This window comes from Grammomys surdaster, unplaced genomic scaffold (assembly GCF_004785775.1).
Source record: "Grammomys surdaster isolate TR1022 unplaced genomic scaffold, NIH_TR_1.0 376, whole genome shotgun sequence".
In the NCBI taxonomy this organism is placed as follows: domain Eukaryota; kingdom Metazoa; phylum Chordata; class Mammalia; order Rodentia; family Muridae; genus Grammomys; species Grammomys surdaster.
In genome coordinates, this window is record NW_021604795.1 from 120955 (window position 1) to 143271 (window position 22317).

A 22317-nucleotide genomic window follows, 5' to 3' on the forward strand; every position below is an offset into this window, starting at 1 on the left:
GGGCTAGAGCTCAGGCTCAGTGGTGGAGCACTTGTCTGACATGCTCAGTTTCTAGGTTCCATCCCCCACACGGAGGGTGGGGTAGGGGGAATCCCGAAATCTGATCCTGATGGCACAGACCTGCCACCCATGACCCCAGTTCTCTGCGGGCTGAGGCAAGAGCACCACCGTGAGTTTGAGGCAAACCTGTGCTATGCAGGAGGCCTCAAGTCAACTTGGGCTCTAGGCCCTATCTCAACAGCAGGGCAGCATGCTGATGTGGTGGTGTATACCTTCAGTCCCAACACTTAGAAGGCAGAGGCAGGAGAATCTCTGTGAGTTCAAGGACAGCCAAGGCTACATAGAGAAACTCTGTCTTAAAAAAAAAAAGCAAAAATATAAAATAAACAAAACTAGTGTCTTGGTCAGGGTTTGTATTCCTGCACAAACATCATGACCAAGAAGCTAGTTGGGGTGGAAAGGGTTTATTCAGATTACACTTCCACATTGCTGTTCATCACCAAAGGAAGTCAGGATTGGAACTCAAGCAGGTCAGGAAGCAGGAACTGATGCAGAGGTCATGGAAGGGTGTTACTTACCGGCTTGCTTCCCCTGGCTTGCTCAGCTTGCTTTCTTATAGAACCCAGGATCATCAGCCCAGGGATGGCACCACCCACAGTGGGCTCTCCCCCCTTGATCACCAATTGAGAAAATGCCTTCTTACAGCTGGATCTCATGGAGGGATTTCCTCAAGGGAGGCTCCTTTCTCTGTGCTAACTCCAGCTTGTGTCAAGTTGACACACAAAACCAGCCAGTATGACTAGTTCTGAGGGATGTATCAGTGGGTAAAGGAGCTTGCTATTAAGGCTGAGGATTTGAGTTTAATCCCCTAGACCCACAAAATGAAGGAGAGAACCAATTCCCACAAATTGTCCTGACTTCCACATCTGTATCATACACACACATACACACACACACACACACACACACACAGAGTTTTACAAAAATGAATGAAAGAAATAAAGATACTGTGGTGGTTTGAATAGGAGTGGTCCCTATAGGTTCATATATTTAATGCTTAGAGATTGAAATTAGGAGCCGGGCAGTGGTGGCACACGCCTTTAATCCCAGCACTTGGGAGGCAGAGGCAGGCGGATTTCTGAGTTCCAGGCCAGCCTGGTCTACAGAGTGAGTTCCAGGACAGCCAGGGCTACACAGAGAAAACCTGTCTCAAAAAAAAAAAAAAGAAAGAAAGAAAGAAAGAAAGAAAGAAAGAAAGAAAGAAAGAAAGAAAGAAAAGAAAATAGGAGATGTGGCCTTGTTGGAGGAAGTGTGTCACTGGGGGTGGGTAATCCTCAAACTAAAACCAGTCTCTCCCTCTCCAGCCTATAGATCCAGATGTAGGACTCTCACTTCTTTCTCCAGCCCATGTCTGCCTGCTTCCCTGCATGCTCTTCCCACCATGATGACAATGGACTAGACCTCTGAGGTGTAAGCCAGCCCCAGTTAAATGTTGTCCCTTACAAGAGCTGCTGTGGTCACGATGTCTGTCTTAGTTAGGGTTTCCATTGCTGTAAAGAGACACCATGACCAAAGCAACTCTTATAAGGACAACATTTAACTGGGGCTGGCTTACAGGTTCAGAGGTTCAGTCCATTATCATCATGTCAGGAGCATGGCAGCATCCCAGGCAGACACGGTGCTGGAGGAGCTGAGAGTTCTACATCTTCGTCTGAAGACAGCCAGGAGAAGACTGCCTTCTAGGCAGCTAGGAGAAGGGTCTCAAAGCCCATCCCAAGAGTAACACACAACAAGGCCACACTTACACCAGCAGGACCACTCCCTGGACCAAGCATATGCAAACCACCACAGTGTCTCTTCATAGCAACAGAGCATTGACTGAGACAGACAGGAAGGCTGAGGATATAGCTCAGTAGGGTGCTTACCTAATATGTAGGAGGTCCTGGGTTCAGTCCCCAGTATGGGAACAAACAAAACTGCCAAGTGCTATGGCCAGAAGGACAGCACAGTGGTAGAGAAGCTACCTGGCATGTGCGCTGCCCTGAGTCAATCAACAAAAACTGGATGGAGAACAGGGTGTGTGCTGGCACATGCCTTTAGTCCTAGCACTGGTGAATTCCAGACTAGCCAACGTTCTATAATAAGACTATCTCCAATATCTCACATACATATATATATAAAATTTGGCAAAGGAGTGGTACCTGGGAGATCCATGCCATGGTATGCCCCTGAGTAATTACATTATGCACCATGCAACAGATCCGGTATAAAGGGGGTTTCCTGAGGGAAAGCAGAGAAGTGAGGATCTGGGAAGAGGTAGAGGCAGAGAAATGGGCATGAAGACAGGCAGACAGACAGGGAGCAGATAGAAAGCCATGAGGACAGAGAAGGAGAGAAGAGGTCAAGAGAGAATGCTGGGAACAGAGAAAGAGGGAGAGAGAGAGAGAATGGGGAACAGAGAGAGCTGGGGTGGTGGGCAGTCCTTTTATAGATAGCCCATACCTGGCACACCTGGCAGCAACAGATGATGACATAAAGTGTTGCTAGGTCCCTGAGAGGAGTCTAATGGTATGTAAGCTCACGTGATAACACACACACACACACACACACACACTGTTAAAAATAAAATAACTTTCACTTAGACATGGTAGTAGTGCACACCAAAAATCTAAGCACTTAGGAGGCTGAGGCAGAAGAATCACGAGTTTTAGGTCAGCCTGAGCTACCCAGTCAGTTCCAAAACAGCCTCAGAAACATAGCAAGATTCTTGCCAAAACTCAAGAAAGACCACTTGGATTGCAGTTAAGGAAGCAGTTTTCAGGGTTGAAATGACCTAATACTGAGGCAAAAGAAATTGTTTTCAAGAAGTTGGGAGTGTCCTCATGGGTACTAGTATCCACCAGGAGGCCTTGGGTTTCCTGGCACCAAACACTGTTTTCAGGACCGTGGGACATTCAGTTGTCTCTCACAACTGGGGAGCAAACACTTTCTTAGTTCATCCAAAGTTAGTGTTTATTGTAAGAAAACAGACAGCGGGGGAAATCAATTAATGAAGAAATCTTATACCTCCACAAGTCCCTGTGTCCTGTGCCCTCCAAACCTCAATTCTGACCTAATGTCACATCAAGTCCTTGAGGACTTGGGGCAGATTAAAACGCTTTGGCAGATAAAACGGAGTGTGACAGTTCTTGTAGTGCCGTGGTGGTGCACGTCTTTAATCCCAGCACTTGGGAGGCAGAGGCAGGCGGATTTCTGAGTTCCAGGCCAGCCTGGTCTCCAAAGTGAGTTCCAGGACTGCCAGGGCTACACAGAGAAACCCTGTCTCAAAAGACAGTTCTTTTAATGCAATGAGCATTTGCCAGGAAAGCAACAGGTGGACGTCCCAACCCCTTCCAAAAGCATCCTTCACTTTCCACAGAAATAGGCGGAGTCACTTGAAATAGTGACACACACACACACACACACACACACCCCAGGCCCCATCCCTAGAACCTCTAAGCCTTCTGAAACAGGGCCTCAGATTTTAATGAAGAGCCGAAGTTATATCCAAAGAATCCATCCATTTGTCTTTACAATGACTGAAACAGTTCTTCATCTCCCACAGCAAGACTCTACACCCCGGGTTTTGGGGTGCTTGGTGAAAGGAGTTGTGCACAGCCCCTGGGCAGCGCATTGGGTTTCCTTGTGATAGGCTCTGGCTCTGTGAAGAAATGTTTCCCACATCCAGCTCTCTTGGATCTGAAAGGGATGAATGAATGAACGAACGAACGAACGAACGAATGAATGAATGGCAGGAGCCCCTCTACTCCCTCCTCCCTTTGTCCTGAGGCTGCACTGGTGGGTAGGAAAACTGAAAGTCCAAATTTTGATGAAGGTGTGCCGGATCTGTATTCCCGTCCCAGGCAAAGCCAAGCCAGCTGAGCCTTGTTCAGTTGGTTAAAGTTGTGTTGACACACACTTCTCCATTAGTCTCCCTCGTTCAGGATTTTTCTGCCTGACTCACTGTAGCCGCTTGTATTCTAATGCTAATTGGGTCCCCCAAGTTAGTTTGCACGAGAGGCTTACACACAGCTTCTGGGATCCTGCCCCCAGTTAATTCTGATTGGTAAGTAAAGATGCCAGCAGCCAATAGCTGGGGAGAAGAGAGAGAGAGGCGGGATTTAGGGTTCCTGGCCTTGGGACATGGAGGAAGCAGGAAGGAAAGAGAGAGATATGCCTTAGGAATGTGTAGGACAGAAACAAGAGCCGCCATGGGGTAGAAAATCAAGGAGAGAACCCTGGGCTCTGGGCCAAGAAAACGTGGCCCAGAGGGCTGACTAATTGGAATTATGAGCAGCCAAGATGGAATATAGAAGTTAGAAGTAGCCAGGCGGTGGTGGCACACGCCTTTAATTCCAGCACTTGGGAGGCAGAGGCAGGTGGATTTCTGAGTTTGAGGCCAGCCTGGTCTACAGGGTGAGTTCCAGGACAGCCAGAGCTACACAGAGAAACCCTGTCTCGAAAAACCAAATAAATGAATAAATAAATAAATAAATAAATAAATAAATAAATAAATAAGAAAGAAGTTAGAAGTAGTAACAGGCAGTTGCCCGGCTATTTTGCTGTTTAAGGCATATTAAAATATAAAGGTGGTGTGTGTGTCTTTCATCCAGGAACATAAATGTCTAAGGCGGGAAAGGGCCCCACGCCGAGATTTATTAAAAATATTACTACTACAACATGGACCATGTGTAAGGTGTACACAGTTTAGTCCATCATCAGAGAGTTTGTTTGTCCACCTACTGAAGGGCCAGGCTTTCCGCTAAGGACTAGGGATACCAGGTAAGTCAAGCCCAGAATGTATAAGGGATCTCTATAGTCCAGGCTGGTCTGTAACTCCCTGCCTTAGAGTTACTAACATGGCCACCAGGCAGACTCTCCAGATATTTAATATCCAAGATAAGTGGACCTCAAAACATTTAATTAAACATCATTGCTTTTTGTTTTTCTCTTGGGCAGCGTAGGCACAGTGAGAACCATACACTGATGAGAAAGAAAATGTTTCGTAAGAAAATTACTATGTGTTCACTGAATATCGATTTTGAAATAATTCAAAATACTGAGACTGTCTTAGCTGGAGAGATGGCTCAGCAGTTAAAAGCACGGGCTGGTCTTCCAGAGGTCTTGAGTTCAATTCCCAGCAACCACATGGTGGTTCACAACCATCTGTAATGGGATCTGATGCCCCTTTTGGCACACAGGTGTACATGCAGATACTCATACATTAAATTTAAAAAAAAAAATCTTAAAAAAAAAAAAAAACCACTGTTTTAGTTCACTGCTGTGAAGAGACACCCTGACCAAGGCAACTATAGAGGCAAACATTTCATTGGGGCTGGCTTACAGTTTCAGAGGTTCAGTCCATTATCACGGTGGTGGAAGCATGGCAGAATGCAGAATGCAGGCAGACATGGTGCTGGAGGAGAGGAGCCCAGAATTCTACATCTTGATCTGCAGGCAGTCAGAAGGAGACTGTTTCCTGCACTGGGCAGAGCCTGAAGCTTAGGGAACCTTAAAGCCTACCTACACAGTGACACACCCACTCCAACAAGGCCACACCCACTCCAACAAGGCCACACCCACTCCAACAAGGCCACACCTCCTAATAGTGCCACTCCCTGTGGCCAAGCATTCAAGCTGGCCAGTGATGGTGCCTACCTTTAATCCCAGCACTCCAGCACTCAGGAGGCAGAGCCAGGAAGATTCCTGAGCGCTACAGAATGACTTCTAGGACATCCAGGGCTACACGGAGAAACCCTGTCTTGAAAAACCAGAAAAAGAAAAAAAAAAAAAAGTCAGGCATGGTGTCACACAACCCTGGACAGCAGCACAAGAGAGAAGAGTTGGGGCCAGCCTGGCCCAGGTAACTCTGTGACAACAGGTCTCCTTCTTCTTTGCAGCTCTTTAAATATAAAGAAATATAAAATAAAATAAAAAATAAAACTGAAAGACAAGAAAAAAAAAAGTAAAAGGATTTTTTAGATGAAATTAAACAGCACCAGGTGCTATGATCCGGACACGTGCCTTTAATCTAGCATTTAGGAGCCAGAGGCAAAACTAGCCTGGCCTATGTATCAAGCTCCAGGCTAGACAAGATACCATAAGGAGGCCCTGTCTCAAAAACAAACAAACAAAACAAAAATTAATAATTGTGTGGCTTGAATAGGGATGTCTCCCATAGGCTCATATATTTGAATGGTTGGCCACTGGGGAGTGGCCCTACTTGAGAGAGATTAGGAGGTGTGGCCTTATTGGAGGACTTCTGTTACTAGGCTTTGAGGTTTCAGAAGCCCAAGCCCAGGCCCAGGGCCTCTCTGCTGCCCTCAGATCCCAATGTAGAAGTCTCAGCTTGCATGTCACCATGCCCACCCCCATGAAGATGACGGATTAAACCTCTGAAACTGTAAGCCAGCCCTAATGAAATGCTTTCTTTTATAGGAGTTGCCTTGATCATGGTGTTGAAGAACCTGCTTGACTCCATTTTGAAGTCAGGCATTATTCTGTATTGTTAGAAATAACTTCTCATTTACTGTAAGAACCGAGTCACAGGGGGCTGGAGGGATGGCTCAGTGGTTAAGAGCGATGACTGCTCTTCAGGAAGTCCTGAGTTCAAATCCCAGCCACCACATGGTGGCTCACAACCATCTGTAATGGGATCCGATGCCCTCTTATGGGGCTATCTGAAGACAGCTACAGTGTACTTACATATAAATAAATAAAAACCTTTGGGCTGGAGTGAGATGGTGAAGAGGGGGAGAGAATAAGTCACTGTTTTTTAAGTCTATTTCCTGGAGCCTGACTTGCCTCAACCCATGACCTTGACTTGTTTTTTTAGAAAACCCCTTAAATCTCCCTAATCCAAGTGATGGTGACAGCTACCAGGTGTTTTTTGTTTTTGTTTTTGTTTTTGTTTTTTTTTAAGACAGGGTTTCTCTGTGTAGCCCTGGCTGTCCTGGAACTCGCTCGGTAGACCAGGCTGGCCTCGAACTCAGAAATCCGCCTGCCTCTGCCTCCCAAGTGCTAGGATTAAAGGCGTGCGCCACCACCGCCCGGCTTGTTTGTTTGTTTTTTGAGAATTTTCTGTACTTCTGTTAGCGTTTAAAGAGGCCCAAGAGTCCAGGAAAAGCAAAATCTGATCGGAAATTGACTACCAGTCAGGGACAACAGCACAGACTTGGGAGCTGACTGTGTTCTCGAACATTCGCCTTAGTATTTAAGCAGATGACCAAAAATGTATTGCACTCAGGCCTACTGATCAGTCAGGGCCACAGAACAGACCCAGGAGCCGAACTTTAACGCAGCCCCCACCTCACCCCCTGCCCCAAAATGTTACAGGGTTTTTAAGTTTAAAAACCACAAATATCTGTGCCAAGATACAGTTACAAGTATCCATCAATCAGAATCATTTGTTCTCTCATGGTTAGGAGGCAGTCACTGGCCAGTTCTTTGGTGCACACCAATAAAAATCAATCTTACTTCAAACTGGGCTCAGATTTGTCATAGTGGTTTTATTCTTGCCCAGTGGGATTAACAGTATTGCTTCCCAGCAATAGAATTGTATTGTAATCTTGGCTAGTCTTTTTTTTTTTTTTTTTTTTAAAGATTTATTTATTTTACTTATGAGTACACTGTAGCTGTCTTCAGACACACCAGAAGAGGGCATCCGATCTCATTACAGATGGTTGTGAGCCACCATGTGGTTGCTGGGATTTGAACTCAGGACCTCTGGAAGAGCAGTCAGTGCTCTTAACCACTGAGCCATCTCTCCAGCCCTTGGCTAGTCTTTCCTATCAAGTAATACTAGAAAATTAGTGTTTAAGTTAAATAATTCAAATCTTTATAACTCTCCCATCTTGTAAGACTTTTAGGCAAATGTTTTAACACCGCCCCTCCCCCCAGTAAACCTCTTGTTTACCCAAAGAACCTATGGCTGTATTCTAGGAAGCTGAACAGTAACCCCCTTTTCCTTAAAACAATGACCCCTTCCCCCTTCCTCATTTCCTGTTACCAATGCTTTTCAGATTACCAAATTGAATAAAGATTGTGAGGTAGGACCCCAACCATTGAGGAAGACACAGCCACCAGCTGAATTAGAATAAACACCAAAGGCATTTCCTTCTCCCGGTGCCTCTCCCAAGCACACCAAGTTGGTCAAGGTTTCCCACCCTGGGACAAGGGACTCAGGTGCATATTTTACATATCAAAAACCCTCCAGGTTCTCCCAGCATCCCTCAGTCCCTTCTCTGCCCCCCAACCCCGAACTTTCCAGCCCAGGGGCTGGGCTGCCCTTTCCCCCAGAAGCTCTTTTCAACATAATCCAGACAGGGAAGTCGCCATGGGAAAGGAGACAGAGGGGAGGGGGAAGAGAAAGAGTGTGTGCAGAGAGAAGGAGAGAAGGGCAAGAAGGAGAGAACAAGAGACCAAATGATTCTGTTTAGGGTGAAATACTGCAGATGGAAATACTGATGGTAGTGGAACATTCTGGAACCAGTGTGGACGGTCGTGATGCTACTACCATCACCTTTTTATCCATAGATATCTGAATGTGTTTATCTGCAAAGGGAAGTCTGGAGAAAGCCAAGGAAAGATTTACCAAGAAATACTGAATTTGGTGTGATGACTTACACTTACAATCCCAACACTCAGGTGGTTGAAACCAAACACTGCTACAGGTTTGAGCCAGCCTTGGTTATATGGAAAAAAAAAAAAAACCAAATTATTCAAGGCAACACGGAATTCCTAACTTAAATAAACCAAGCTACAAAAGCTTTTATTATGAAATTAAGCTCCAAGATCCATGTAGGCGAGGTCTGGTGTGGCGGCTCAGTCAATAACGTGTTTGTCCTCTGAGTGTGAGGACGTGAGTTCGTTCGGATCTCCAGAACCCACTTATCTGTAGGGAGTGAGTGAAGTCCCGAGAAAATATAGTCGTGACATGCGCACAGCCATGTCAAGGGCCTCAATGTCTCAACCTCATGGTGGTACTCCTGGTACCAACTTCTATCATAGCTTGGATTTTATTGCTGTGAAGAGACACCATGACCAAGATAGCTTTTATATAAAAGAAAACATTTAGTTAGGACTGTCTTACGGTTCCGGAGTTCAGTCCATTATCATCACAGTGGGAAGCATGACAGCATCCAGACAGAAATGGTGCTGAAGGAACCAAGTGTCATATTGGTCCTAAGGCAACCAGAAGACCCACTTCCATAGACAGCCAGGTGGAGGCTCTCTTCTGCACTGGATGGAGCCTGAGCATGGGAGGAGACCTCAAAGCCCACTTACACAGTGACACACTTCCTTCAACAAGGCCACGCCTCCCAATAGTGCCACTTCCCTTGGGTCAAGCATATTCAAACCATTACATTCCACGTCCTGGACTCATAGCCTTGTTGGAACACAGGGGTCTATGGGGACCACACCTAAACACAGCATAATGCAAAATATATTTGGTCTAATAAGCCCCCATAGTCTATCTATCATAGTATCAACAATGTTTTAAAAGTTCAAAGTCTCTTCTGAGATTCATGAAATCTCCTAACTGTAATCCCCTATAAAAATCATAATCAAAAAGCAGATCACATACTTCCAACATCACAGGGTATATATACATTACCATTCCAAAACATCATAGTGAGGAAATACTGGACCAAAGCAAGACAGAAAACCAGCGGGGAAAACTCCAAACTCCACATCTCCACATCTGAGGTCCAACTCCTTTCAGCTTTGGGCTTTCAAACTCCTGGACTGGTTCCACTTCCAGTTAGCAGCTCTCCTAGGAAGATAGCCCATGGCTCTGGCATCTCTCATCTTGGGGTATCCAAGGCAACTACAACTTCACAGCTTCTTGTTCCAATACATGATCTTCTGGGCTCCTCCAAAGGGATTGGATCACTTCTCCAGCTCTGGCCTCTGTAGCACTCTAGGCTCTGGCTGATTCTATGCCACTGTTGCTGCTGTCCTTGATGGTCATCCCATGGTACTGGCATCTCTAATACGCTAGGGTCTTCTACTGCAACTAGGCTTCACCAACAGCTGAGAAGGCTAGGCTTATTCCATAACAGACTTCAAATTGGCAGTTAAGGAGACTAGGCCTAAGAACTAGGCAAAGTCCAAGCAAGTAAATTACTAATAGAAAAAAACCCCAGGTTCCAACCTTCATGGCCCAATAATGGTTCCAGAATGCCTAAAGATAGAGTAAGATAAAGCCCATCTACCTCAGAATTCCAATGTAAAACAAGCCTCAAGCTCACTTGGTGGTCTCTCTATCTTGTTAATGGGAGACCCCAGCATGCTGGACTTCTGCAGAATAAACTACTCTTTGCATTTACATATTATTTGAGTCTGGGGTATCATTCTTCAGCAAATCATGGACCCTTACACAGCCTCTCATGGGCTTCTTCATAATGCTCAGCCTCAACTTCTTTGCATGACCCTTTCAGTCCTGGGCTGTTAACTACAACTAAGGCTGCACCTTCACCAATGGCCTTCACTGGCCTCTCATAGTGCCAAGCCTCAGCTGCTTTCTATGACCCCTTCATGCCTTCAAAACTAGCATCATCTGGGTGACTCTCACACATTACCAAATCCAGCTGAAGCACAAGGTACAACCTTGGGTATCCCCGGAACACAGCTTCTTTGTGCTCTCAGAAAACACTTCCCAGAAGATGTCACCTCAGTGATGCTGGTCTCTTCTTAATCACCACTAATTTCTTAGCTCAGCTAACCAGCATCAATTGTCCCAGTAGTCCCTTCTATTCTTGACTCTAAAGCCAGAGCCATGGCTGAAGCTGACGAGTTCTGCTGCTTTCTGGGGTTAGAACATGGCCTCCTTATTCTATTACATCCTTCAGTGCCTAAGCATGAATTTACTCTGTAAACTGACCTCGAACTCAGAGATCTGCATGCCTCTGTCTCCTGAGTTCTGGGATTAAAGGTATGTACCACCATGCCTGGGCCTAAGCTTTTTATGGTCACTCTGCCTCAAGATCTAGATCAAGAGCATGTGTCTTCCAGCCTCAAGATCTGGATCACAGGTGGTACCCTCCATTTCTGGACTGTAGTTCATTCCAGATTAAAAATCCAAATGAAAATAATAATCCAGGTCATAATGACACCTAACATGATATAACTATCCCTTGTTCAAATTGCAAACGCATAAACAATAAGCTTAGCTTGGTGGGATCTTGCCCCAAGATCACCACTCCCTTAATTATATTTAATATCCATGAACACAGGATTTAGTTCCACTCTGCTTCCTGGTGCCCCTTTAAAATCCTTCAACAACACATTTTGTGTTTTTCCTTCCTAAGCTTACTACTGAAGTAGAAACTTCTGCTTTCTTTGGAAACTGAGTTGTGTCGGACAGTGTTTTGCTGGAGCAAACACGTGAAGGAGTGTTGTCCTGAAGTAGACACAGGTGAAAAGATGTTTTGCTAAAGCAAGCACGTGAAAGGACGCGTGATGAAGACTTCACTAACAATACACATGTATTGGTTCGCCTTACATTGTACTGTTGAGTTCAGTTTGTGGTGACTCCATAGAGAGAAACGCACTAAAAGAACTTCTGATGGTATTCTGGTGGCTTCTCGCTATTTCCGTGGACTCGGGCTGATAGACAGAGTGATGTCAGCTGATACAGATTTCATACTGAGGCAAGACATGTGATGAGGCAAGCCCCATGGAGGACATGGGATGTTTGGTGGGAGTATAAACAGGACTCAATAGTGATGGGGGCTTGCTTGCGTAGCTAGCTTTACAATGCTTCTTGGTCTTCGTTGATCTTCTCTTCATTGAGAGAGGCACAACAGAGAATTTCTTCGAACGTCCCTGGTGGTCTTGGTTGCTCCTGCTGCCTTGTGCCAATTTGGCTGAGGCCTGGCTGTTTCTTCTAGGACATGCCAACTGTACTGATTCGTGCTTGCTATTCCCGCACTACTGAACTGGACCGCTAGTATATTAGTGGAGTATTTGCACACAGATTTAGATCAAGCCGCTGCTGCTGAATCCTATGAGCTAAATTCCTGATGTCCAGACAATGCAGATGGAATCTGCTCCAAATAACAATTTCTAAACAGGTCCACTTCTCCCATATCTCAGTGATCTTTCTTTCTCACTACCTCTGGTGTGTGGTGGGCTAGAAAAGAGGTTAAAACATTTAAAAAGCGTTATTTAAAATAGGGTTTGAAAAAAAAATCCAAATTTACCTAGTACACTTAATCAAACTGTTCTTCATGAGAGTAAACCAGAAGACAAAGTCTGTGCTGGGCTTTTTGGAGACTTCCTTTCTCAAGGCAACCAAGGTGAATTTTTTCATGTGAGCCTCAGGCAGATCCCCCAGAAAAGGGCTAAAAGCAGCCACATTCTTCACTAAATTATCACAAGCACAGTTTCTAGGCCACATACTAAAATTCTCTTCTGAAACCTTTTGAGCCAGGCCCACACTGTTCAAATCACCACAGCACCGGTGTCTTCCATATTCCTACTAGTATGGTCCATTAAATCCCGCTTAAAGCATACTACTGGTTTACAAATCCAAGATTCCAAAATCCACGTTCCTCCAAACAAAAACATGGTCAGGTCTATCACAGCAATATCCTAATCCCTAATACCAACTACTGTCTTAGTTAAGGTTTCCACTGCTGTGAAGAGACACCATGATCAAGGCAACTTTTATAAAGGACAACATTTAATTGGGGCTGGCTTGGGGGCTGGAGAGATGGCTCAGTGGTTAAGAACACTGACTGCACTTCCAGAGGTTCTGAGTTCAAATCCCAGCAACCACATGGTGGCTCACAACCATCTGTAATGAGATCTGATGCCCTCTTCTGGTGTGTCTGAAGACAGCTACAGTGTACTCATATATAATAAATAAATAAATCTTTAAAAAAAAAATTGGGGCTGGCTTACAGGTTCAGAGGTTCAGTCCATTATCATCACAGCAAGAGGAAATGCAGTGTTCAAGCAGACATGGTACTGGAGAAGGAAATGAGGGTTCTATATCTTGATCCGAGAAGACTGTCTCTTCAGAGGTAACCAGGAGGAGGGTCTCTTCTACACTGAGTAGAACTTGAGCATCAAGAGCCCTCAAAGCCTACCTATACAGTGACACACTTCCTTCAACAAGGCCACACCTCCTAATAGCGCCACTAGCCATGGGCCAAGCGTATTCAAACCACCACACAAGCTTAGGCTGAAAGAGATGGCAAAGCCATCACACTGGTCAGAGTGTGAATGTTGACAACCTGTGACGAAGAGGAACCCTGTAGTTTTCTCTCAGACTTTCCCACCTGAAGACCGCTTTCTTACAACTGCTGTTCCTACTGAGATTAGCTAAGCCTGCCTCCTTGTTCAACTGTATGCAATAACCCTGCATCCCTGGTCAAATGTATGTAATAAACATGGTTAGCTTCCACCATGCTGACTGAGGCTTGGTGGAACACCTGATCCCAGATTTTTTTATATATGCATCTGTCTTTTTTCTTTTCTCGTCCTAAACTCAAGTTGTGTAAGGATTCGGCACAGGTCGAATTGGTTTTCACGAGGTTCAGTGAGAGCAAGAGATTTGTCTCAGAAAAGTTATTGAAAATTGAGTATGATAAGACATCAACCTCTGGCGGTCATGTGTACTGTGTCTGTGGACACGCATATGTATGTATGCACAACATACATTCAACATACACAAACGAATAAATAAGTACTCTTAAGTGACAATGCTAATTTACAAAATGTCATTCAGTGAAGGAACGCAATGGAGTATCTGAGGCAGGGTATGTATATAAAGTTCATTTCCTTCAGTATAACTGGAGGGGCAGGCAAGATGGCTCAGTGGTTAAGAGTACTTGCTACCTTTGCTGAGGACAAGGGTTTAATATCAGGCAGCTCACAACTACCTGTAACTCTAGTTCCACGTATTTTCTGGCTTCCTTGTGACCTGCACAAGTGGGCATATATGCTTGCAGACCTACAGTACACATTAACTTTTTAAAAAAAATGTTTTTTAATTTTTAGTTTAAATTTAAAGTTTTTTTAAACTTTAACTGGAAATATGTAGCTAAAAAATCACATTGGAAATGAAAATTTAAAAAAACAGACCTTTAACCAGGTGTGGTGGTATAAGCCTCTAGACACAGCACTTAGGAGGCAGAACCCCATGGATCTCTGGGAGTTGGAGGCCAGCCTGGAGGCAGAAACCCATGGATCTCTGGGAGTTGGAGGCCAGCCTGGTCTATATAATGCGTTCCAAGACAGGCAGAGCTACATAATGAGACCTTGTCTCAAAAAGCAAACAAATTGAAACTGGGTTTTTAAAAACTGTAGGTAAACATCGAACCGAATTTCTTTTAGAGGGTGTATGGGTTATTCAATATAGTAGCTGGGTCATGTTTTATTAAGTTCTATGAAAAACATTTATTCCCTTACTACAAACCATCTGTATTAGTTTTCTATTTTGCTTAGCAAATTACCAGGGACATAGTGGCTCAGGGAAAAAAAAGGGGGGCGAGAGAGACATATTCATTATCTCGATTTCTGTGAGTGAGGAATCTTGGCAGGGCTTAAACACATCTGAATGAAAATGGGCACAGAAACCAAAATAGCCGCTCTGTGGTGTGAAGAGGGAAAAGTTTATTCCAAACTGCCAAGGCTTGTCTCTAGGGAAAGCAAGGAGAAGCGACAGGAGAAAGATTTCTAGGACTGAATGGGAACCGGAGGAAGGAGGTGCCTTAGATGGGCTTTCTGTTGCTGCGATGAAACGCCATGACCAAGAAGCAAGTTGTCGAGGAAAGGGCTTATTTTGGTTTATACTTCCACATCACTCTTCATCCTTGAAGGAAGCCAAACAGGGCAGGGTCCTGAAGCAGGAGCTGGTGATGCAGGCGCCACGGAGGATGCTGCTCACTGACTTACTTGCTCAGCCTGCCTCCCTATAGAACTCAGGACCACAGCTCAGGAACGGCACCACCTACTTCCCTGTTGATCGCTCATTGGGAAAATGCCTTACAAGCACAATCTCCTCCACTAAGGCTCTTGCCTCTCTGATGACTCTAGCTATGCTAAGTTGACACAAAACCAGCCAGTTCAGGACACACACACACACACACACACACACACACACACATTTATTTAGCAAGTAGGAACTTTCCTCAAGTCCCTGAGGGAATAGTGGCTTTTATCTAAATGTGGAACCTTGGAAAAAAGGAATTTCTTGGGGGTAACCAAGCAATATTCACATTAATAAAGTTATTTTAGTCACCTGAGATCTTACTCTTTTAGCCTGGGGCTTAGGTCTTGTCCTTAGTTTACACGTTCTTGCCAGGATCCACCTGCTGAGGCTGGAGGTCTGAGATCCACCTGTCACAGGGTGTCCCCCCTGTGGTTCTCTGCAGTGAGGGCCTCATAGAAGCATGGTAATAGTTGCTTCAAAGTCAGCCTAGCTGGCTAAGGATGTGGCTCAGTTGGCATGGTGCTTACCTAAACACACACCATGACCTGACTTCAATTTCCCAGCAATGCTTACAGCCCAGGTTGGTGATTCATTCATATAACCCCAGACTGGAAGGTTATACAGGAGGATCAGGAGTTCAAAGACATCCTTGATTACATAGTGAGTTTGAGGCTAACCTGGGGAAAAAGGAGACTTTGTCGCTAAACGAGAAAAAGGAAATCGGAAGTTTTTCAGGGCATCTCTCCAGTTTACCAACACAGTCCTCTGACATTCAGTCAGCCCTTGATGTCCACAGAGGATGGGTTCAAGACCGAGAGACACCAAAACTTTCTCATGCTCAAGCCTCTTGTCTAAACCGGAATAGTTTATTTATTTGTGTGTCGTGCATGCGTGGCCGCCTACCACTGTCTGCCTGTTCCTTTAGTTAAAGTCTTTCCCTGAACCTCACATTTTTTCCAGGTTGGCTGGCAGCCAGCAGGGCCTAGTCATCCTCTTAACCCCACGCCCTCCTTGCCCAGAGTTGGAGTTACAGGCATGCCCAGGATGGCTGGCTTACTCCGTGGGTACCGGGATCTGAACTCTGGTCTTCATAGTTGCGAGGTAAAAGCTCTCACCTGCTAGGCTATCTTTCCACCTCACCCTCTTGCTTTTGTTTTGCGGCCGGAGGAAGCGTAGATGCAGGGCACACAGTGTTTTGGCTATAGAGCCTAACAAAGAAGGAGCCGGCTCCTGGTAGCCACAGGCCATAACTGCACTTAGGAGCAGGGACTTTAGTCACTTTTCTTGTCACTGACAGACTATGTGACAGAAGCAACTTGAGGAGGAAGGATGTGTTTTGATTCCTGGGAATTTCAGTACATCACGGGTCGGAAGGGCAGAGTGAAGTAGTTCCACAGCAGAGGGACATCTGCCTGTTGCTTCTTACATAGTGGTCAGGCCAGGGACCAGCAAATGAGACCGTGAAGCAAGGCTGGGTTACAAGCTTCAAAAGTTCGGTTCCTGGGGAAACTGAGGTTCTTACTCCCCTGCCTCTCTCTCTTGGTTTTCTGTACTCCTGGCTGACCTGGAACTCACTCTGTAGACCAGGCTGGCCTTGAACTCAAAGATCCGCCTGCCTCTGCTTCTGAGTGCTTGTCATCACCGCCTCGTTCTTTGTCATTATTAAAAGAACCTAAGGACAGATTTGTAGGGAAGCTTAGGAAAAATTTAACAGGTTTAAAAGAAAAAAAGCTGGGCAGTAGTGGTGCATGCCTTTATTTAGTTCAGGCACTCCTGAGGTGAGTGGATTTCTGAGAGTTCGAGGCTAGCCTGGACTACAGACTGAGCTCCAGGACACAGAGAAAACCTGTCTGGGGAAAAAAAATGAAAAAACAAAACAAATAAATAAAAGAAAAAGCACAAGGAAAGAAAGCTGTACATCTTGTCTGTCTGGAGGTGGGATAAGGAAAAGGAAAGAGAAAGCCATTTGTCTTAGTTTGGGTTTCACTGCTGTGAAGACACACTGTCTTAGCATTTTATTGCTGTGAACAGATATCATGACCAAGGCAACCCTTATAAGGACAACATTGAATTGTGGCTGGCTTACAGGTTCAAAGGTTCAGTCCATTATCATCAAGGACGCATGGCAGCGTCCAGGCAGATATGAGCAGGAGGAGCTGAGAGTTCTACATCTTCATCTGAAGGCAGCTAGCAGAATACTCACTTCCAGGCAGCTAGGACTAAGATACTAAAGCCCAAGCCCACAGTGACACACTTCCTCCAGCAAGGCCACACCTCCAAATAGTGCTACTCCCTGGACCAAGCATATTCAAACCATGACAGACACCATGACCAAGGCAGCTCTTATAAAGGCAAACATTTAATTGTGGCTGGCTTACAGTTTCAGAGATTCAGTCCATTATCATCTTGGTGAGAACCATGGCCACATGAAGGCAGACATGGTGCTGGAGAAGAAGCTGAGATCTACATCTTGATCCTAAGGCAATCAGGAGTCTTTCTTTCCCAGGCATCCAGGAGGAGGGTCTCTTCTGCACTACTCAGAGCAAGAGCATAGGACCTCAGAGTCCACTGGGCGGTGGTGGCTCACGCCTTTAATCCCAGCACTTGGGAGGCAGAGGCAGGTGGATTTCTGAGTTCGGGGCCAGCCTGGTCTACAGAGTGAGTTCCAGGACAGCCAGGGCTACACAGAGAAACCCTGTCTCGAAAAACCAAAAAAGAAAAAAAAAAAAAAGAAGAATGAAAAAGCCAAAATATCAAATTACTGGGGAAAGCACACTTACCCTCTGGGAAGGGTCTAAGAGGGACAGAGCAGAAAAGAGAGGAGCTACTGGAAGAGAAGACCCAGCAGCTGAGAGTGCTTGATGCTCCTCCTCAGAGGCGAGTCCGGTTCAGAGGACTCCTTTCTCAAGCAGCTCACAAAGGCTTGCAGTTCCACATTCAGGGGATCTGAAGCCTGCTCTGGTCTCCATAAGCATCCGCATACAGAAGGCACAGATGCACAGACAGACAGACAGAGCATCTACACACATGTAGCACAGACACACATATGTACAAATAAATAAGACGAAAGAAAGGTGACTCAGTCTTGAGCTGTACTCCCAAAGCCGGTGAGTTGCTAGGTCCTCCTGGATGAACACCTTTGTTTTGGGTAGCCTGGAATGTTAAGTCTCTACCCAAAGCCAGAGGTAGTTCTATCCCTGTAGTTCATCCAATTTAAACTTTTACCTGTCTAGCTTACAAATGAGTGAGACTCAAACTATTGTCATTTTATTGGCTTTGACAATTACTGGGGGCAGTAATCTACTAATCTACTTTTCTAATGGCTGGCCTGGCTACTTCTCCAATGGTGTACCCCAAATACATGATGTTTCTCCTGGTCATATGTTCATGGTCCATCTCTTATCATAAAGGTTTTCCCTTTTCCCTTTATTCCCTTTTCCCTTTTCCCTTTTCCCTTTTTCCCATTTTCCCTTTTCCCTTTTTTCCCTTTTCCCTTTATTCCCTTTTCCCTTTTCCCTTTTTCCCTTTTTCCCTTTCCCTTTCCCTTTTTCCCTTTCCCTTCCCTTCCCTTTCCTTCTCTCTCTTTCTGCCTCTGCAACCCCCAACCAGCTAACTCAAAACCCAACCACCTCGAATCCCTCCAGTCACTGGCTGTAGCCCTTTTTATTTAACCAATAGTTTTAAATTAAGGAACAAGGTTTGCACAACACAAACTATTAAAGGGGAGAATTCTCTCCTAGGCAACCAGACCTCCTGGTACAGAATTTAGCATTATAATACACAGCAACTGACCAAACCTTAACACATCCCTTAATGGGGAATCAACCATGCCATGACCAAGGCCGCTGTAACATCTCCCTGCCTCTGAAGAGGTAACCTGAAAACCATGTAGGAGATGGGCTGAACTTGGAGAAGAGATGCAAGCCCACCTCCACTATTAAGAGCTAACAATCTAGTTCTAAAGCTGTTCACCAGAAGGAACTTGTGTCTGAACTGGAGTTTCAGTTTTACCTTCCAGGCTCCCTTCTGGCTAGGCCTGAGTGTCAAGAGAATCCTTAGGACAGGGTTGCCCCTCTTACCGACTTTTCTATTTCTATAATAAAACACCATAACCAAGCAGTTATGGTGGTGCTTTGATCCCAGCACTCAGGAGACAGAAGAAGGTGGATCTCTGACTTTGAGGCCAGCCTGCTCTACAGAGTGTGTTTTAGGACAGCCAAGGCTATACAGATAAACCTTATCTCAATGAAACAAAACAAAACAAAACAAAACAAAATCCAACAACAACAACAAAATGAACCAAAAAACCAAAACTAATTAACCAACCAAACAAAAATTCCTCATCACAGCTAGTGCAATTTATAGAAGGGCTTACTTTTGGGCTTACTGTTTCACCGGGATAAGAGTCTGTTGCCATCACACAAAGGACGTGTGGCAGCAAGCACCAGGCACATCAGAGGGAAAAGGCACGAACTCACTTCTCAAACCTCAGGCAGACAACAGAGAGAAACTTGGAACAGCACAGTGTTTGGAAACCTCAAAGCCCACCTCCAGGGCCACACACCTAAGCCTTCCCAGACAGCAATGGACCAGGGGACCAAGTGTCCAGATATCAGCACTAGGTGCGGTGTGTCATTTAAACCGTCACACTGCCTGTGCGGTGTCTATACCCTCTTTCAATCAGTTCTGCTCTGAAGACCCACTTTTGCCTGCCAGGTCCCGCAACCTCTCAAAGTAGCAACATCAGCTGAGGGCCAGGTGTTCAAACACGAGCCACGGGACATGTCACTTTTGAGCCATAGAGGGATAACATAGGATATGTGTACCAGGGACCAGAGCTTTCCCAGGTATGACTGAATTCTGATTAACTTGGTTTCATCTTGTTTCTTTTTTGAGAGTGGTACTGGGCATTGAACCCAGAGGCCTTCTCCATGATAAACAAGCCTTCTGTAGAGCTATACCTCAGGTCGGTTCCAGTATATACGTACTTAATATTTTGAGAGATTTCTTTCTTTTCTTCTTCTTCTTTTTTTTTTAATGTGTATACATGTGTACCAGACCCACCGGCAGGAGTTGAACAGCCTCTGAGGGGGCAGTGAGGATGATTATAGGAAAGACAGACAGAAGAGATGAGAGATAGATTGGGAGGGCTTCTAGTTAATACTGAAGCCTCTCTCGTAAAATACTGCATTTATTTTACATAACCTTTTTATACCCCACAGTGCCTTGGGATGCAAAATCACAAGCTAGCAGAAACAATGACTGACATATACATAGGATGTCTGTTTTTATCTGGAGGCCTCCCTGTTTCTTCCACCAGGATTAATAGAAAATTTGACCCCTTGCTTTGAGCTTCAAGTGTAGCTTTTCTTACCATTCCATGTGTTAGTGGGCCAGGAAATCTGTCAGCCTACCCTGCCCTGCCCTGACTCTTCCTGGCAGGTAGACTTTCAAAGAAGGCGGCAAGATGGCTCCCAACATTTGTGCGCCTGTGTGAGCTTATATGCATGCGCTGTATGTAAGTGCCACTGGAAGCCAGAGGACATTGGATTCCCTGGAACTGGACTTATAAGCAGTTGTGAGCCACCTGACTTAGGGGCTGGGAACAGAAGTCAGTTCCAGCAAGTGATCTTAACCACTGGGCCACCGCTCAAGCACAGATGTTCTCAACTTGTGGGTCTCAACCCCTTTGGGGGTTGAACATCATAGTCTGCATATGAGATGTCTACATTATGATTCATAACAGTAGCAAAATTATGGTTATGGAGGAGCAACAAAATAACTTTATGGTTGGGGGGTCACCACAACATGAGGAAGTGTATTAAAGAGTTGAAACATTAGGACGGTTGAGACCCACTGCTCTAGCTCTTTTGTGTGGTTGTTGAAAGGAAGGAAGGAAGGAAGGAAGGAAGGGAGGGAGGGAGGGAGGGAGGGAGGGAGGGAGGGAAGGAGGGAGGGAGGGAGGGAAAGGGAAGGAAGAAAGGAAGGAAGGAAGAAGTAAGAAATAAAGAAAAATGGTCCAGACATGGTGGGCCACATCTTTTTGCTTTGTCTTTTGTTTTTTGAAACAGGGATTTTCTCTGTATAGCCCTGGCTGTCCTAGAACTCACTCTGTAGACCAGGCTAGCCTCAAAGTCACAGAGATCTACCTGACTCTGTGCTGGGACCAAAGGCATGCACCACCACCTTAAAGGCATGGCCCATACCTTTAAGTCCAGCACACAAGAGACACAGAGGCAGGTGGATCTCTGTTGAATTTCAGATCTCTGTGAGTTCCAGGCCAACTTGATAGTGAAGCCCTGAAAAAGAGGAAGAGGAGGAAGAGGAAGAGGAGGAAGAGATGGAAGAAGAAGAGAGAGAAGAAGAAGAGAAGAGGGAGAGGGAGAGGGAGAGGGAGAGGGAGAAGAAGAAGATCAACTTAGAAGGCAGATATAGGATAATTATAAGCCAGCTTGGGCTGCCTCTGGAAGCCTCAACGCAAAGCAATCAACTGTATTGAGTTTCACTGTTGTATACACTGAATGGACTACCTGTGAAACTCCAAAATTCTGGAGAAAAACACATTCAAGATACTCCATATGATGATTTAGCATCATTTAATATTCCCCAAACTTTTCTAGCAAGGTGCCCCTAATTGAAGAAACAGAGCATAATTAGCAGTTGGTAAGTCTAGCTAAACCTTAACACAAAAAGTAGACCCTGAATGATTTTGATGACTAAGTAGCACATCTTTCTGAAAGTCGGGTAGTTTCCAGTCTTTTGCCTTCTGCAAACCAAAGGAGAAACTAATCTCTTTCTTGGTTAGGAGGTCATTAAATGATGTTTGTTCTGGGCTTAGGTGTAGAAACCAGAAAGCCAGACTATCAGATCTGAGCCTGGGCTTTATAACAAACTCCATGCCGACTTCAGCTAGGTAGTAAGATCCAGAGAGGGAGGGAGGGAAGGAAGGAAGGGAGGGAGGGATGGAGAGAGAGGTGGAGGAGGGAGAGACAGAGGGAAAGGGATGGGGGAGAGAGAGAGAAGGGAAGGGAGGAAGGGGGGAGAGAGGACAGAGAGGAGTGTGTGACAGTGAGGAAAGAGAGGGGACACAGAGATACTCTTGAAAACAGAGTTATGCTGTTTTCAGCATAAAAAAAAAAACCCAGAACTTGAAAAATATTGTGGTGGTTCGAATATCTTTGGCCCATGGAGCGGCACTATTAGGAGGTGTGACCTGGTTGGAGGAAGTGTGTCACTGTGGTGATGGGCAATGAGAACTCTCATCAACAAAGTCTTCCATATTCTGACTAGGATGGTCCATTAAGGCCCGCTGAATGCATTCCACTGCTTTCCAA